Source organism: Octodon degus, unplaced genomic scaffold (genome assembly GCF_000260255.1).
Source record: "Octodon degus isolate 3935 unplaced genomic scaffold, OctDeg1.0 scaffold00079, whole genome shotgun sequence".
Lineage (NCBI taxonomy): Eukaryota > Metazoa > Chordata > Mammalia > Rodentia > Octodontidae > Octodon > Octodon degus.
Window position 1 is genome coordinate 7,767,845 of NW_004524655.1, and position 12,968 is coordinate 7,780,812.

The following is a 12,968-nucleotide window of genomic DNA, read 5'->3' on the forward strand; positions in this document are numbered from 1 at the left end:
CAGAGCCAAGCGGATCAGTGGTTAGATTTCTAGGAACCCTATTTCAGGTTCTAAAATGTGCTGGGCGTGGCTCGGAGGCGCCTGTGGTTGTAGCCCCGGCCACTCCAGTGACTTGAGCTCGGGCCCGCCTTCCTCTGCGGCTCGTTGCATCCCTTGGCGCGACCAAAGGGGGCGCTAGGGAGGAGGCGTGGAAGGCAGGGTGGGAAGCCGGCTGGCCCTTCCGGAAGTGGGCGTGGCGTGCCGCGACTCTGCCTCCCTGGTTGGGCGCGGCGCGGCGCGGGGGTGGAGCTGCGCGCGGCGGCAGGGGCGGTGGCGGCTGCCCGCGCCCCTCCCCCGCACGGCGCTCAGTGCCAGGCGGGAGGCGGCAGCAGTTGGAGGCTTCTCTGAGCCGTGTAGCGCGTACTTCGGCGGCGGCGGCGGCGGCGGCGGCGGTAGCGGGAGCGCTTCAGGCATCTCGGCCCTGGTGAGTGGCGCGCGCCTGGTGGGGCGGCTCGGGAGCGAGCCGGGCGGGCGGCCCTGTTCTCTCAGCATGTGCTACCGCGGGCTGACAGGAGCCGGCGGGGCGAGGGGTAGGGCGGGGTGAAGGGCGAGGGCCGAGGTGGGCGCGCGAGCGCGGGTCCTGCACAGTGTTCGGGGTCTTCGGGCCTGGGGCTGCGGCTGAAGGCTCGGGATTTCGGGGAAAGGCAGGGCACCGGCCAGTCGGCCTGCGAAACTTGGGGCGGGGTCCCCGCCGGTAGGGCTCCAGGGGTCGGAGTCCTCCTGGCGGGGTGAAGAGCCGTGGGCCGTGCGTGGACGCGGCTGCCCCAGGCTTTCAGGGGTCGGAGACCCGCCCTCGAGTAGGGCGAGGTGCTGGGTGAACAGGGGCTTTTCGAGGCGCGGCTAGGGCTCAGGGCCCAGGGGCGCGGGCCGCTCTAAGGAGCGAGGGGGTGCGGGTGGGTTGGTGCCAGGGAGCCCGGGCGAGCTGGGCCCTGCGTGAAGGGCGGGGGCGGCCGCCCGGCCTAGTGGTAGCCTGGCGTTGGGGGCGAGCCCTCACCGGGTCCCGAAGATCAGGGTTGGGGGGGCAGGTAGGGCGGGGCAGGGCACAAACTAGAGTAACGTGGGTGGACGAGCTTTGAAAGAGGCTGAGCCCGGCGGAGGGAGTTGGGGGTCGCTGAGACCCGCGAAGGGTTGGAAGAGGAAGAACTAAGCAGGAACGCTGCGGGGTCTGGGGTGTTCGAATGAACTGGGTGATTCAGAGAAGTGCTCGCCTAATAGCGGGGCAGCTAGCGAAGGATGCAATGGACAGGAGCGAGGTGCAGGTGGGGCTCTGCTGCGCCGAAATGACTGAGGATGAGATCAGACGCGGAGGGTGGAAATGCGGGAACCAGGCTCTCCTGCCTGTCCCCACAGGCGCACGCACGGCAGCCCCCGGCCTCTCTGGCGATTTGAACGTGTAGGGGGAAGTGGCTGGCTGTGGGGAGAGTCCAGTAGAAAGGGGCTTCCTCTTGGAGGGAGGCGCTGGCCCTGCCGTCCTTTTTTGGGAGTGTTCAAAGGGTTTTGATCGCTGGAAAAGGAAATGTAGGCTTTTCTGCAACATGGTTTAGAATCACATCCTATATTTGGCCTTAATGTAGGCTGCCCTTGTTTTGTGGTGTCTGAAGTGCTTGCTCTACATGTTGCAACGTGGGATTCAGAGTGAGAAGCAAATTGCAAGTTGTTCATTTCCCCCGGGATAGCAAAGTACAAAGGCTTTTTCCCTTTCTGTAAGGCATTTAAAAGGAATCAAATCCTGTGTTTTAGCTGGTGCATACATTTACTTTTGGAGATCGTCACAAAATTATTAAGCTCTCAGGCCACAGCATTGCTGGCTGGGATTACATTTTAAAACGGTGTACTTATAGGACTCTTACTCAGTATATAAATGTGGATCTCATTGTTTTTTTTTTTTTTTTTAATCTACCAGAACTCTGTCCGATACCAGGACCTGCTAGGATAGACAGAAATATTATTAAGTATAAGCAGTTGCTTTGTATCCTCTGTTCAGTTGTGAAGGCAAAAGATACTGTATCTGTATAATATAAGTTCACTTAGTACATTCCTTGTAAAGCTGAGGAAGTAGATAGCTGAAGAAATGGGTAAACTACTTTGGACTTGATTCTGTACATTTCAGAAAACTGATTTAAGAAAACTTTCCAGGGGGCTAGGGCTTGGAGGTATGTTTCATAGTCATGTTTGAAGAAGCCTAACATTAAACATTAGATCTGAAAGAGTGCATAAATAAATGGGGGGGGGGAGTTAAAAAAAACAACAACCCTGTTGTATGTTAGGCTTGGAAGTACAGTGTCTTGTAGATGATAATCATGTGTACAGAGAATTAAACAAAGATTTAGTGTAAATATGGTCAGACACACACCTTTTTGGCAAAGCCAGAAAGTAGCTTCTTGTATTTTAGATTGCTAGTGGGTGGTACGTTAAAACCTGGTCAATTTTAACAGACACATATTACACACAATATAGAATTCTTCACAATTGTTACTTTGCAAATTGTGTTAATGAGCATTTATGTGTTTCATTTCTGTCTAGTTTCAAATTAGACTTGGATTTGATGAATAGCATTTTCTAAATAGGTTTTTTATTTTGATATAAGTTTTATGTTTGACACATATGTCACTCCTGGGATCCACTCCAACCATGAGAAGAGTCACTGTAATGTCTCTGAGATGAAATGTTCAAAATACAAGATTATTATTTCTTATAAGTGGGAATGTGGAAATCATTGCTTTATGATGACAGAATATTCATTTCTTAATAATTTTATTAGCCACAAACTTGCTTTTAAAAGTTATTATTAAGCAGACTATATTTTACCTTTGACCTCTTTTTCAGGGCTAGAGTAATAATAAATATGAATGTCATTTTTACGTTCAGAGTACAAATCCATGTGATAAAACCTCCTGAACTTATTTTTCTATCTAATAAATTACCTGTGTTAGCCTAACCTGGAGTTGTGAAAACTCTTTTGGTACTTGGTAAGTGTGTCTTTTTAACCTTAAGCTGCTTTTTTCTGTATTAAAACATGGAATTCTTCATGAATATTTCACTGTGACCTAGTACCCAGAATGTTAAGTAATAGAATCTCTCTGGATTTTCATTGCCCTAGTTCAGATCGTTTAGAGTGAACAAGATTCTACTGTATACTCTTTTCTTAGCACTCACTTTGTGTTTCCATAATGTGTAATGAGATCTTATTTTGTTTTAGAGCAGTTTTATTGAGGTATAATTCATATGCCATACAATTCACTCATTTATTTTTGTTTTTTGTGGTGCTAAGGATTGAACCCAGGGCCTTTGCACTGAACTACACCTCTAGTCTTTTGAAAGAGTCTTGCTAGGTTGTCCAGGTTGGGCTCAAACTTTTGATCCTTCTGCCTCAGCCTCGTAGAGTGCTGGGATTACAGATATGTGTCACTGTGTCCTACACTTCACTCATTATTGTGCCCAGTACAGTGGTTTTTAGTATATTTGTAGAGTTGTATAGCTATTGGTTACCATAATCAACTTTATTTTATTTTTATGGCCCTAATACATAATTTAATGGCTGTGCCGGCCTATATCCCTCATTTCTGATGCTGCTGAGTCCACTGCTGTGGGGTCAGGGTTTTCTGCACAAAGGCATGGATGTGCGGGAGCTCTTCTGCTACACACTTGTTCACTAGCTGGTGTCTCTGAAGCAGCGGCTTCCCCTCGAATTTAGTCGACACCACGAGGACCTGGAAGCTCGTAACACAACGGTTCGGAGTCTGAGTCCTCCACTTCCATGTGGTCTGCCTTTGGGTCCCTCTGCCTCTTGTCCCGCAGGGCAGCAGTGCTGAGTTCCATGTCAGCAACCCGAGGTGCAGCAGCCTGGCAGGACAACCCACCTCACCACCAGCACACTACTTTCTGTCCTTATCCAAGCCTCTTTCCCATAATCAGTTTTAGAACATTTCATCACCCTAAGAAAGAAATGCTGTTCCTATTGTCGATCTCCTGTCTACATTCTTCCTTCTCAGTCTTAGTATCCAGTTATCTACCATCTCAAATTTACCCATTATGGACATCGTGTAAGTAAAGTCATGCAATATGTGATCATTCTGTCTAGCGTCTTTTTTTTTTTAAATTTTATTTATTTATGTGTGTGTGTGTGTGTGTGTGTGTGTGGCCAGCTCAGCCCACCAGGGGGTGGGGCTGGCTGGCATGTGGTGCTGGGGGATTGAACCGTGGTCCCTGTGCTTTGCCAAGCTTGTTCCAAGTAGGTGCTTTAGACCACTGAGCCATCTCACCAGCCCCTCTAGCGTCTTTTTATTTAGCTTGTTCTCAAGATGTATGTATGTTATAAAATGTGTAGTACTTCATTATATTTATGATTAATATCTCACTGTATGGGTATACTATTACTTATTCATCAGTTGATGGGCATTTGGTTGTTTTTCCCTTTTGACTCTTATGAATAATGGTGTTATGAACATTTGTGTACAAGTGTGAACGTATGGCTTTTTTTTTTTTCCCCACTGTTTAGCCATGGAGGAACTACCTGCTTTTCCCAAGCAGCTGTACTGTTGTAGATTTTTACCCACAGTGTGTGAAGGTTCCCATTTCTTCACATTTTCACCAATACTTGTTATTCCCAGTCTTTTTTTTTTTTTTTTTTTTTTCCCGGGGATTGAACTCAGGCCCTTGCACTTGCCAGGCAAGCACTTATTCTACTGAGCCATCTCCCTGGCCCCTCTCAGTCTTTTTTGATTCTAGCGATCTGAGTGCATATAAATTGGTAACCATTGCTGTTTTGACATGTTTTCCAGATGGTTAATGCTAACATTATTTCATATGATTGGTGGGCATTTGTGTACCTTACTTGAGGAAATGTTTTTCAGATGCTTAATCTTTTAATGAATTGAACTTTTATTGTGGAGTCATTTATATATTCTAGATAGAAGTACCTTTTTTATGAATTTAGGACAGGGTGAGGAAGAGTGTACAGAGTCTATCACATTTACAGTCGGACTCATAGTGATTCTCCTGCTTTCAGCCTCCCAAGCACTGGGATTATAGGTGTGTGCTACCACACCTAGTCTCAAATGCTGTCTCAGCATGCCTCTGGGGGTGGGGCCAGCACAGCACAATGGGGATTTTTTTTTTTTTTTTTTGGAACTGAGGATCGAATTGAGGTCCTTGCCCTTGCCAGGCAAGCACTTATTCTACTGAGCTATCTCCCCTGCCCAAATACCTTTTCTTTGGCTTAATATTTTTACAAGTCTACATATCTTTTTTCTTTTTTTTTCTTGGTACAGGGGATTGAATTCAGGATCCTGTGCTTGCCAGGCAGGTACTTATTCTACTGAACTATCTCCTGGGCCCTCACAATGGGGATTGAATCCCGGCTGCTGAGCTCTGCCGAAGCAGGTGCTTTAGTGCACTGAGCTATGTGCCTGTCCTTTAGATAAAAGTACTTTTTAAGGTATATGATTTATAAAATAAAAGCCAAATGTTAGGAAAAGATTTGAATTAATTTAAGATGTGCTATAGACTGAAAAGAGCTCATCAGTCAGTTACCTTCCTAATTTCTCAGGCTTTCTCATTGTCCACAGAATAAAGTTTAGTCTTCTTTCTTTGATTGTGGATCAAGGTGGTTTCTGCTATCAGTCAGCTGTGACTTTTACTGTTTCCCTTCTTGTGTCGTCATCTCCAATCCATTCCTTTCACCTTGTCAACTTTTAAATCTTTTGATGCATTTATTAGTATTCCATCCTGTTGCCCTTTGGGATCTAGGTCACAAGGTTTTCCTCCTTGAGAACTTCCTTATCCCACAGGCAGACATTGTTCCCGCCTGCCCTCAGGAAACATATTCATCACTACTATTCCCTGCAAGAAACTGGACCTGATTGAAAGCTGACTTCCCAAAGAAGGCAGAGCATCAGAGAAATTCACTTAGAAGGCACACTGAGAGTCTGTTTGTTCAGTTTGGTCACCTGTGCCTATTGGATATTTGCTGAGTAAATGATTATTTATTGAAGTTAACTGGGAAGATCCTCAGGTTACTGAGTAGGTTCTTTTTTGTTGTTGTTGTTTTGTTTCTTCATTTATTCTTTTGTTCGTTCGTTCTTTTTTTTGTTTTTTTGTTTTTTTTTTTGTACTGGGGATTGAATCTAGGGCCTTCACCCTGAGCTATATTCTCAGCTTTAATTTTTTTGATTTTGAGATGGGGTCTTGCTGAGTTGCCTAGGCTCAGCTTAAATGTGCCATCCTCCTGTCTCAGCTTCCCAAAGTGCTGAGAATACAGGTATGCGCCACCACATTTCTCTGATTATTGACATCTTTATTACCTGTATTAAAATAACATGGAGAACAAGCATGATTCCCTTCTGCATTTCTGGCATACAAGTCTACCTCTTACCAGAAAAAGTGCTTGAATGTAAAATGAGTGTTTGAGACATTTTCCTGAGGGCAGAACATTCTTGTCCAGGTTCTTTCCCACTAATGAAGAACTACTGGCTTCCTTAGTAGGACAGATGGCCAGGAAACACATTTAGTTTGGTATAGTTTAGCCACACCAAATGCATACAAGCCCGCATTATGTATTGGGTCCTTCAGTATGGGAGTTACCTCTGTGTACTCATGAAAGTGGTTGTGAATTGAATCTTATTAAAGGGACAAACTTCATTCTTCTGTTGATATCTTTAGCTTCTATTGGCAGCATCTGACTTGAGGTACTATTTCTTTGGTTATATATTTTTTCATCTTCTCTTCTCTTCTCACAAAATGAATTCAAAATCCAGAGAAACCAGTTGATCAATTTAGAGTGAATTTTCTTCTTTTTATTCACTGAAGTAAAAAAAAAAAAAAAAAAAAAAAATCCTTCTTTACTATATCCCACAGTGGTAGGATATAGTAAAGAAGAAACAATAGTCCAAATTTCTTTTTGTCTAATGAGTAAGCTATGGATATATGTTATGTAGTGTCTTTTCTTTTGTGCTTAGCAGAAACTGGGCCCTGAAGGTATAGGAGGCCTTCAGAAAAAGAGTAATGTGGATTTTACTTTTAGCTCTACTTCTTAACTGATTGTGACTTTGCCATCTTCCTCGCCTCTGAGCCTCACTTTCCTCTTCTGTAGTGTATGGAGATGCTGATGACTAGCTTGCAGGGTCACTGCCATTATTAAATGAGGAAAAGATTATATAAAATGCCTAATACAGTGTTCCCTGCCTTTCTTAAGTATCTGTTAATGAATGGGACTGTGGAAAATCAAATAGAGTAAATTTAATAATTTTATTTCCGATGTTAAGCTGTTAAAGTATGGATTCCCATTTTCACCTGAATATTGTAGACTTTGAATCAAAGTTAAGTTATTTAAGAGGAAGGGAAAAAAGTCCAATTTTATCAGGGCAGGGTAGTAAAAACAAGGCAGTATTATTGCATCTAGCAGAATTGGAAATGCTTACTCCAACTAACTTTCCTTATTCAGACCTTATCCTCATATTCTTTCTGTCTGCCTGTCTTTTCATTTTAAGGAAAAAAGTTTTGTTTTCTGGCAAAAGATTGATCTTTCCAGATTTTGGAAGGAGATTACAATACACTCTTCATAATCATCTGGTTATAATATATAAAGTGTAATATTCTGTGTGGCAAAAGAACCTCTGTTGTTCATAGGATGTTAAATTAGGCCTGTTAATTTTTTCCCTCTGTGTTTAGGATAGGGTCTACAGGGTCTACTTGGTCTCACTATGTGGATAGGACGTGTAGTGATTCTCCTGTTTTCAGCCTCTCAAGTGCTAGAATTACAGGCATGCGCCATCATGCCCAGTCTCAATCAGTTGTCTCAGCATGCTCCACTGGTGGAGCCAGCACCGCAAGCTGGGGTTCAAACCCCAGCCATTGTGCTCTGCCGAAGCAGGCGCTTTAGTCCACTGAGCTATCAGGCTGGCCCTAGGCCTGTTAATTTGAATCTTTTTTTTTTTTTTTTAATGTATTTGGTACAGGGTCTCACTATGCAGCTTGGACTCATAGTGATCTTCATGTTTTCAGCCTCTTCAGAACTGGAATTATAGACATTTGCCACCATACCTGGACTTGGTACTGGCTCAGCACACCTGGGGTTCTAGGGCTAGCACCACATGCAGTATCAGGGATCGAACCTGGGTCCTTGTGTTTGCCTAGCAGGTGCTTAGACCTCCGAGCTATCTCCCTGGCCCCCACAATACTTTCTGTTTAAGCATTTAGGCATGTAATTATTTACTTAAAATATTAATCTACCTATGGGGTATATGCCAGTGCTTCTTGCACTTGGGAAACCAGGGCCAGAAGATCATAAGCTGGAGACCAGCTTGGGTTACATAGCAAGTTTAAGACCAGCCTACACTATATAAAGAGTCTCAAAGATCAAAACAAAGCAAAATAAATGAAGGATCATACTTAGCACAAGTGTAATTTTTTTTTTTTTTTTTTTTTTTTTTTGCGGAACCGGGGATTGAACTCAGGCCCTTGCGCTTGCCAGGGAAGCGCTTATTCCACTGAACCATCTCCCTGGCCCCTTAGCACCAGTATATCGACACCTTTAAAAGACTATCAGTGATAGATAGCAAAGCTTTTAGAGCTTTCAGGGATACAAAAGTCGCCTGCAGCACCCATGCCATAGGTTTGCCATTATAGGACTATGTATACATTTGGAAGATTTGAGAGACTATTTCTCAGGTCCAGAGATCCTTACTTTTAATGTATGAGTTTTGGCTCTATACCTTTACACACGCAGCTGCCTGGGCTTGAGCTCCCTAGTAACTGACTCGCAGGCAGAGCAGCAAGCACAGATCCCATCTTCTGGTTTTATCGATGAGGTGGTCTATGGTCACATGAGTGTGAGGCCCTTGCCCGAGATCAGGAACATAACTGTCTGTCTGTCCTTTTGCCTAGTTGCACCCACTTCATCTTATGTGCAGTGTACGTTACTTTTTTAGTTCATAGGGTGGATTTAATAATATGATCCAGGTTTAAAAATTTTTTACAGTGTGGCCCAGTCATAGCTTTCCGCTTTTTAGCATTTAACTCAGTGCAGCAGTTCCATTCTCTTGTCTTTTCCCCCATGATTCTTTTTTTTCTTTTTCTTTCTTTTTTTCTTTTTATACAGGGTTTTACTACACAGTTCAAACTCATAGTGATCCTCCTGTCTCAGCCTCTCCAGTGCTGGGTGGGGGGGCACAGGGTATGCCCAGGGTTCCAGGGCCAGCATGGCATGTAGTACCAGGGATTGAACTTGGGACCTTGTGTTTTCCAGGCAGGCGCTTTAACTGCTGAGCTATCTCCCCAGCCTTTGCCATGACCTTTTAACAGGTCTACAAAGACACTACTTTCAGTCTTTATCTCTTCAGTTTACAGCTGATACCACTACCCATGTTGTTCTTTCCCATGCATTCAGATTGTGTTTATGTTAAACTGGGAAGATCTGTTCTGATTTTTTTTTTGTCTTTTTGAGAGGGCTTCACTGTGCATTCAGGCTGGTCTTGAACTAATTAGTTAGACCAGGCTATCCTCAAATGTATGCCATTACAGTCAATTTTGACATTCTAGTTTAACATACAGTTCCTTGAAAGTAATGTATTAATTATCTTTTATTCCCTTGAACTATCTTCCCCACCCCCATATTGGGAATTGAACCCAGGACCTTCCTGAGTTACAGCCTTGTCCCTTTTAATTTTTTTCATTTTGAAACAGGGACTTACTAAATTGTCCTGGCTGGGCTAGAACTTACAATCTTCTACCTGAGCCTCACAGAGTGCTGAGATTACCAAAACCAACTATCTCCTCATTTTTTGTAATCTGGCCATTAGTAAGTGGTGTCCATGAAGATTGGTCTTGAGTGTTTTAGAGACCAATTAATGTTGCAAAGGTGCCCTTGTAGTATTGTATCATACTAGAAAAATCCTTACCAGTGGGCCATCTGTTCATGAAACTCTAAATTTGGACAAGAATAACACAAGTACTGGAACTACACACATTCTAATAAGCATAATAAAATCATTTAGGATTAACAGAAGTTGATCATTGTTTCACAGTGTGGTCATTCTGTCTCTGGGTAAGAAAGACAGAGACTCTGCCTGGCCACAGGGTATTTTTTCATAAGAGCCTTTCTTTAAAAAAATTTTTTTTTCATTTCATATATTTAGTGCAGAGGCTACAGGGTCTCACTACGTACATCAGAATCACAGTGATTCTCCTGTTTTCAGCCTCCTAAGCACTGGGATTACAGGTGTGCGTCACCACACCCAGTCTCAGTTGCCCAGGGGCAGAGTGAGGACTGACACCGTACTCCAGGGATTGAGCCCTGGCCACTCCTCTCTGCCTAAGCAGGCATTTTAGTCTGCTGAGCTATCTGGCCAGCCCTTGCTCCTTTCTTGAACCTTTCTTGCTCTGTGGTCTCCTTATCTATCAATGACTGCTGAGGTCTTCATCTGGGATACACAAGACTGAAGGCTTTGGGCTGTTTTTTACTGTTAACATTGAAGGGGCACAAGCACCTCCTCCTTATGACAAATGTTTAATCGTTTGCCTACTTCACATGAAAGATACTTGAATTCTTTTTAATAATGGTCAAGCATTCTTTTCTAGTTAAAGATTCTAATTCCTTTCATTTTTAGGAACTTAAAGAATTGAGACTGATTTGCCAAAGTAAAAGCTTACTTGTTGGCCTCATGTTGACTCAGGAACACTTGTGAACTTAACTATCATCCCATTAAACAAAGATTTGGGGACTAATTTCTTTATAAAATAGATGCTGCATTAATTTCATGTACCTTTAGTTTAACATTGTCATCCTAGTTTTTCATTGCAAGCAAGAGAGGCTAAAGCTAGCAAGGGATGGCCACAATTCTTTGGGGTGATAATTAATAAGATATATACTGTCTGCTTTAGAAACAGTGACTGTTGTTTAGGTTCTCTCATCTCTGCTACTACTGCTTATAGTGTTATCACAGGAGAAGGTAAGTTAGAGTCTTTTTTTTTTTTGTACGGGGAATCAAACTCAGGACCTTGTGCTTGTCAGTCAAGCACTTGTGCCAGTTAGCTATTTTCCTACTCCTCAGAGGTCTTTAAAAAAAAAAAAAACCACAAAAACCCTGAGACTGCAAGTTTATTCTTACTATGGTATAGAGATGTCTTGAATGCATTGGGCTGAACTATACTTTCATTTGTGGGTAGTGATGGGGTCCTCTGAAAGACAGTGATTGAGAGCTCTTGTGAGTTTTTGGAGGTAATATGTACATTTGGTTTCAACTTGGGACAGAGTTGTGTTCTAGAGACTTAGAACACAACTTAGAACTTGTTATTTGATTTATGTTTTTTCTTTTTTTCTTTTAAATTTAGATTCAGCATTATAGGTGCCCATCCTCAATCAAAAGAATTTGTTTAATTTATAGAATAGTTAAAAAAATTGTTAATGTTTGAATCTTGGGAGGTAAGAATCATGTGAAAGAAAAAAACCTATGCTTTAATCCCTAAGTGCCTCTGTGTGGGCCATGTGGCAACCAGAGTTCTGCTACAGCGGTCCTCCAGGTCTGCACTAATCGTCGGAGTTCCTCTTCTTCCTTCATTTCTCTCTTACTTTGAAGTTCCTATTTGCTTGTTCACTGCCTTTAAATAGTAGTAGCCAGGCCACAGAGATAGCTCAGTGCCCTAAGCACCTGCCTGGCAAGCTCAGGGACTGGTTTGATCTCTGGCAACACATGCTGCACCAGCCCATCCCCCAGGTGTGCTGAGCTGGCCTGGCCACCAATGCTAGCCCTAGTGGCACACTCCTGGAATCCCAGGGCTGTGGAGGCTGCAAACAGGAGGATCACTATGAGTCTGAGCTGCATAGCAAGACCCTGTACCAAATACATTAAATAAATAAATAGTAGTAGCCAAGCAAATGACTCAAATGCCTGATAGTTATTACTAGACTATCAGCTATTCAGTATTAGGATGACTGGTCTGTATATTGTCTTACTCATGTCTTTTAACCCTTTTAGAGATATAGTATTAGTTTTTTAAAAAGAAATTCCTCAGTGATTCACATTATCTCAAAAACTTTGCAGTCAGTGTAACAAGGTTTCAAGGGGAAAGTTGGGTGAAGGCATGTGGGGTTCGACTGTGTTATGCAAGGTTAGCTGTGATACCTGAAATCAGGAAAGAGCCCTGCATGCCCTTGACAGGTTCTTTGGGTTAAAATACTCATGATCCTTTGTGTGTATTGAGGATTAAACCTAGGGGCTCCTACCTGTTAGGCTACCCCTCCATTGGACTATACTCCAACATTTTTTATGCATTTTGAGAAAGGATATCACTAAGTTGTCCAGATTGGCCTTGAACTTCATATCTTCCTTTCTCAACCTCCCAGCAGCTGGGATTGTAGATAGGTGTGAATTACTGGATCTCGCTGGTCTTTTTTCTTTTTTCTTTCTTTCTTTTTTTTTTTTTTTTGAGGAACCGGGGCTTGAACTCAGGCCCTTGTGCTTGCCAGGGAAGCGTCTTTTTTTCTTTTTGTCACTTGGGAATCCATGGTTTGACAGGTAGTGACTTGGTTTCTGTGATTGAGAGGTGGACTAAGGCAGATTAAGTTGTAAGTTGGAAAAGGTTGTAGTTGGAGAGGAGGCTTAATTTCTACATTTCTTTACAAATGTTGACCAAAAAGCCTCCTTCTCTCCCCCCCCCCCAAACCTGGGTTTGAACTCAGGCCCTTGCGCTTGCCAGGGAAGTGCTTATTCTACTGAGCCATTGCTCCGGCCCCAAAAAGCTTATTTTGTCAAACAATGGAAAAATAACCCACTTCTTTTTGTTATTGCCTCTGTGAAGGAACTGCCAGGTATCCATGAAATCTTCTGACTTGAACAGTTAAGGATGCTAAGTGTAATAAGCATTAGGGATTGATTTTTTTTTTTTTGTCTAACTAAAAATTTTTATTCACAGTTTTAATTATGGCAAGCTTA

At 43.1% G+C, this 12,968-nt stretch overlaps 1 protein-coding gene across 1 annotated transcript in view; it reads left to right on the top strand.

Annotated features, from left to right (window-relative positions):
* The first annotated feature begins 316 nt into the window (after nt 1-316).
* Nucleotides 317-12,968, top strand: part of Coro1c (coronin 1C) — an 87,806-nt gene continuing 75,154 nt past the window's right edge. Inside the window, exon 1 of the mRNA XM_023720924.1 lies at nt 317-463. The gene's annotated coding sequence lies outside the window, so the exon portion shown is untranslated. The remainder of the gene's footprint in view (nt 464-12,968) is intronic.